Source organism: Stegastes partitus, unplaced genomic scaffold (assembly GCF_000690725.1).
Source record: "Stegastes partitus isolate 25-593 unplaced genomic scaffold, Stegastes_partitus-1.0.2 Scaffold832, whole genome shotgun sequence".
Classification (NCBI taxonomy): domain Eukaryota; kingdom Metazoa; phylum Chordata; class Actinopteri; family Pomacentridae; genus Stegastes; species Stegastes partitus.
Genome location: NW_007578563.1, coordinates 222,284 through 226,245, shown reverse-complemented (window position 1 = coordinate 226,245; position 3,962 = coordinate 222,284). Strand labels below are relative to the sequence as shown.

The 3,962-nt window shown below is 41.3% G+C and overlaps 1 protein-coding gene across 1 annotated transcript in view; it reads right to left on the bottom strand.

Annotated features, from left to right (window-relative positions):
• Nucleotides 1-381: 381 nt before the first annotated feature.
• Nucleotides 382-3,962, bottom strand: part of LOC103365365 (receptor activity-modifying protein 3) — a 6,845-nt gene continuing 3,264 nt past the window's right edge. Inside the window, exon 2 of the mRNA XM_008292791.1 lies at nucleotides 382-1,429. The gene's annotated coding sequence lies outside the window, so the exon portion shown is untranslated. The remainder of the gene's footprint in view (nucleotides 1,430-3,962) is intronic.

Sequence of the window (3,962 nt, the reverse complement as noted above, 5' to 3'; positions counted from 1 at the left end):
GTGAGGATTAAGGTGTAGAGATGATGGATGGATGATGCCATTAAAGCTATAAAGCCGTACATACATGGTTTCTTGTATGCAGGAAGACAACCTGAATCTGGCAGATTTGATCACTAACAATGAACTACGACATAGTGAGATGATTAGAAACTGAGGCCTCCTGCAGTCCAACTTTCATATTTCCAATGTTTTTGCTAAATGACATGAAGCATATGTTTTTGACTGAAGAAACAGAAGGCAGCAGATGTCTGAGGATGTGCACAGCATCACGAGCATGAATTCGCAGATAGAAGACACATCACCTCACAAATACTGAGCAAACATAGTGTTTGCTTCCTGTGTGTTCACTCTGTGGACATAATGAATGAGCAATCAAACATCTTAAGAGACACTTGAGATTTAATCAAGGTACTTATTTTGAGGAGTTTCAGTTTCCATGGACAACAGTTTTAGTGACACACAGTGTGCAAGTGAAAGCCGAGGAACAAAGATCGATGCTGCTTTGGAGGAGAAAAAAAAACAAAAGAAGTAAAAAGCAGTGCTTGGTTTAGTTTGGCTTGTGGCTGGCAGAGGCTGTTCAAAGAACCGGTGAAGTGCGCACATTAAATCAAACCTTTACTCCAAAAAGAAAGCAACAGTGTGAATTTCTCACTGGTGTGAGTCACACCGGAGAGGCGATGCAGATACAGTAGACAGCACAGACAGGAAGCATAAACTGTACAGTACGAGGCCTCCAGGTCAGTTCATTATTTCTTCTTTTGTTTCCATCGAGGACCCCTCTTTGTGAGTATTGACAGTATTTTATTCAACAACATTAGATAACTTACACTGTTATAAAACAGTCCGCTGGGGCTCAGGTAGTCACACGAGAAATTCAAGTCCCAAAATATCATAGCGTTGCCTTGTCTTTGGGCAGTGTATCCTTTCCAGTGGTTAAAGTCCATTCAGTGACTCAACAGTAAGACTAAGCGTCATTGTCCTCAAAACAATATCAAGTCCACATTTGGCTTCTTTGTCATCCTCTCAAGCAGTCATACGGTTCCATGTTAAAGTATTTACCAACAGCGCCCTCGGGGGAGTCTTATTTCCCGCCCGTTTGGAGGTCAGCCGCTGCCTCTGATGCTCGGTGGATACTTTGGCCTTCAGCAATGGTACAGTGCTCTGACAAGAATCTTCGAGGTCAAACGTCTGGATCCATGAGCGTTCAGGAATGCATCCAAGATTTGGTCAATCGCCCCGTTGGTCAAATTACCCAATAAGTGAGAACACATTAAACAATCCAAGTTCTTGGAGTCTCTAAGGACTGTTTCAACATTTCGGGAAATATGCTTATTCACTTTCTTGGCAAGAGTTGGATGAGTTCACTATCCCAAGTAAGCCAGCAGCTGGTTAGCTTAGCATGGATATTGCCAAAGCTAACCACATCCACCTACAGTATGAGGCACCTTAAATTCATTGATTAAAACAAGTTGTGTATTTACAGTGAAATTGTCATGTAACATAAACCCCATAAAACCACAACTTGTATTTGCTTGGATTAAGTGTTTTAATTGGTTGGTCTCATCCNTGCTAACCACCTTGCAGCCCAGTAAGGTGTATAAATACATTTAATATCCTTTTCCTGCATTGCAAACCCCTCTGTCGATCCAGGGACAGGATGGATCCTGTAATGCTGCAGCTGCTGTTCAGTAAAGTCAAAGAATCAAAGCTGTCTGAAGGCAGATTTCAAGAGCTGCATGGAAGTTAGTAACGCTGACAGAGCGGTGACCCAATGGATCCCCTGACTATTTTCTGTACCCTGCAAGAGGGAGGACTCACAGTACAGACAGGTGACAAGTGAAATGGAAAACCAACAGAAATCATGTTGAGGTGATGGATCATCATGTCCTGCCAGAAGAGCTTCGGTGTTCCTCTGCTTTGATCCTTCAAGTCTCTGGAACTCTTCTGGAGGATCATGCTTCCAGAAGATGTTCCATAATCTAGTGCTTCGATCATGAAGACAAATTTTAAACCGTAGCATTTTAAATTTTACATGATAATATAACTGGAGAACAGCTTTAGCATTCACTCTGGTTTGTTTAGTTTGACAATAAATAATGATTCAGCTCCTTTGCTTCATCATGGTGTTGTTTCTGGGAACTCAAACGTGTTTTCGTCAAAGAAATTCTGAGGCTATAAACTTTTTTTTATGGTAATGCTACTCCACGTGGACGTGGATGTGTCTGGCTTAATAAAGTTGAGAAAAACTTAATTTCATGCTCCTATGGCACGGTGTAGATTGGATAGATCTGAGACTGGATGTGTCAGCAGCTCCGGGTATTTGTGCCTCTTTCTCCATGCTCTGTTCTCCAGCTCACTGCATTCACAAATCGGTGTGATAACAATGAGACGCAGCTCACTGGGACAGCATGCCAATTCTAGCTCTGGATGGAGTGAAGCTGTGACCTCAGGTAGCATCTGCACTAAATAATTCAAAGGAGCAGATCTTCATGTGATAAAATTAACCTTCCCCATCAGGATCTGGAGCTATTTCCATCCGACAGTGATGGATGTTGAGTCACACACCTCTCAGGTGACAGATGACATGAAAGAAAAGGAATTAGATAACCAGGTAGATTTTATTTGTAAGAAGCAGCTTCTGGACAAACATGAGGCGGGTTTATTGCACAGGAGGAAACACCTGCAGACCTGGTGATGAATCCTGATATTTAGTGAATGTGGAACATGTGAGGGTTTGTTTTCACTGACTACAGACGGCTTTCAGTCTCCTTGATGCACCTGTGGTCCCTGTGCTGTACTAAAGAACAATGAAGAACCTTCCAGACATGCACTCCTATCCTCAAACTGATGACAATGAACATGTTGTCTGAAAGAGAACCCTGCCAGCCCAACATTCAGGCATCATTGTCAACGTGGCACAACTGTGAACAGCATCCACTCACACTAATAGGCAGCTGATTTGGGGGAAGGCTTTTTCCAGTGTTGAGTTTGTTGCCTCCAGTTGTTTGTAGGAGTTTATTGATTACCTTCAGCAGCAGGATCCACGTGAGCATCTCCAAACATCCCTGACATGGAGACAGGATTGATCAAGCTCTAATGGCAGCTCACACTGTGTACCTTACTTCATCTCTTTGGAAGGACCTACCTGAGGAAATAAGATTTGCTGATGCAGTATCTTTTTGTAAATCACTTCTTAAAACCCACTTATACAGACTCGCTTTTGAGTAATATTCTCTTTTATATTTTCGCTCGTGTCTTTTTCCTTTTATATTGGTACTAGCTGCTGTCCTTCTCTCTTTTCTCTTTCTTAATCTACTTTTAGCTTCATCTTTTATCCTAACTCCACTCTCTGATGTCGTCTTTTTAATCAGTTTTACTAGTTTTATTATAATACACCTTCCAGCCTGTTCTTTTTCATTTTTGTGTGTATTTTTATATTTTGAGTGTTTTCCTGTGTTGCCTCGTCTCGCTGTGTGTTGTGTTTCTTTATTATGTAAAAGAATTCTGTTCTTAAAGGTGCTACACAAATAAAGTTTATTATCTCAGACAGTTGAGCTGTCCCACAGTGTCACAGTTTTTGAGATACAGGTAAATTATTTGTCATCCTCAGGTTCCTGAGCTCCATCACAGCTGATGCCACCGATTCCTAAAGTAGCAGTTTGATTATCGTCATATAACCTAGTTTCACTGTTATGTAAGTTTTAAATAAATTAGACTTCTAGTTATTTGGACGGTTGGATGATTTTGCTATTAATTTAGATTTTGTCTTTTCGTGCATTAGTATGTGTTCTACATTACCTGATATGCTGTCTGATGTGTGTGACCAATACGGGTTTGTAACGTGGTGGGTATGGAGAACATTAACATAACGGTTATGTCTGAATGACAACATGCTGCCACGTCAACGTGTCGGTGAAGCCTGAGATGTTGCATATTCCTGTTTGAAAGAGCTTAAAACACCA